We start from the raw sequence: 985 nt of genomic DNA on the forward strand, positions 1-985 counted from the left end.
TGGTGAAATCCCCCCAGTTTGACCAAATTTCCTTAAACTCAGACTGAAGCAGTTTTGGGTGGACCCCTTTAAACTGGCAAAGTTTCATTGAAATCGGTGAGATGGCATGTGCCACCCCCGCCTGGTCCTATCATGGATGTGCTCTTAAAAACACAAACAACAAATATGAGCAAAACTCGACTCAGCTTTAATCCTTTCATCCCTCTTTAAACAAGTGTGACACCTCTTAGGATGACAAATGTGATGACGGCACTTTGTCGTCCTGTTTGTCATCATAATCTGCCGTTTCTTTATCATTCTTATGTACATATTTTGACATTTATCTTCATTCCTTCTCAGGGGATAAGTATAAGTGTGAGATGTAATATGTAAATGTGACCTGATTCCAGCGAAAATAAAATGATATGCAAAATAAAAAAAAACTTTCCCCCCCCAAAACCAGACAGTGAGGTACTTTATTATCATCACAGGTCTTATATAAGATATTATTCTGAATATTTTACACAGTTTTCTTTTATCGTGTTCGAACAAACCTCAGCCAGAAGGAGCAGTGCTTTGAAAAAGTCCCCAGAAAGTTCTTTCTTTAGGTCAGAAAAAATAATATATAATACAACTTAATGCAACTATAATAAACATAATGGCTCAGACTGTGCAGTAACATTAATTATGGAGATTACTGTGGCTGATTATAGAGCTAAAGTTTTGACCCTGCAAAGTTGTCACAGCACTTTTTAAGTTCAGCTACAGATTCTCAGTTGGACTTAGGTCTGGACTCTGAACATTTACCTTGTTGTCTTAAACCATTTCTGTGGAGCTTTGGCTGCTTGTTGCAGCTCATTGTCTTGATGGAAACAAATATTTTCCAAGTCTCAGTTCTCTTGCAGACTACATCAGGTTGTTGTTTCTCCATACTTTGCTGCATTTATTTTACCCTCTAACTTTACAACTATTTAAGGCCTTCTGCTAAGAATCATCCCCACATCAT

The sequence above is a fragment of the Stegastes partitus genome, unplaced genomic scaffold (assembly GCF_000690725.1).
Source record: "Stegastes partitus isolate 25-593 unplaced genomic scaffold, Stegastes_partitus-1.0.2 Scaffold1683, whole genome shotgun sequence".
NCBI classification, from domain to species: Eukaryota; Metazoa; Chordata; class Actinopteri; family Pomacentridae; genus Stegastes; species Stegastes partitus.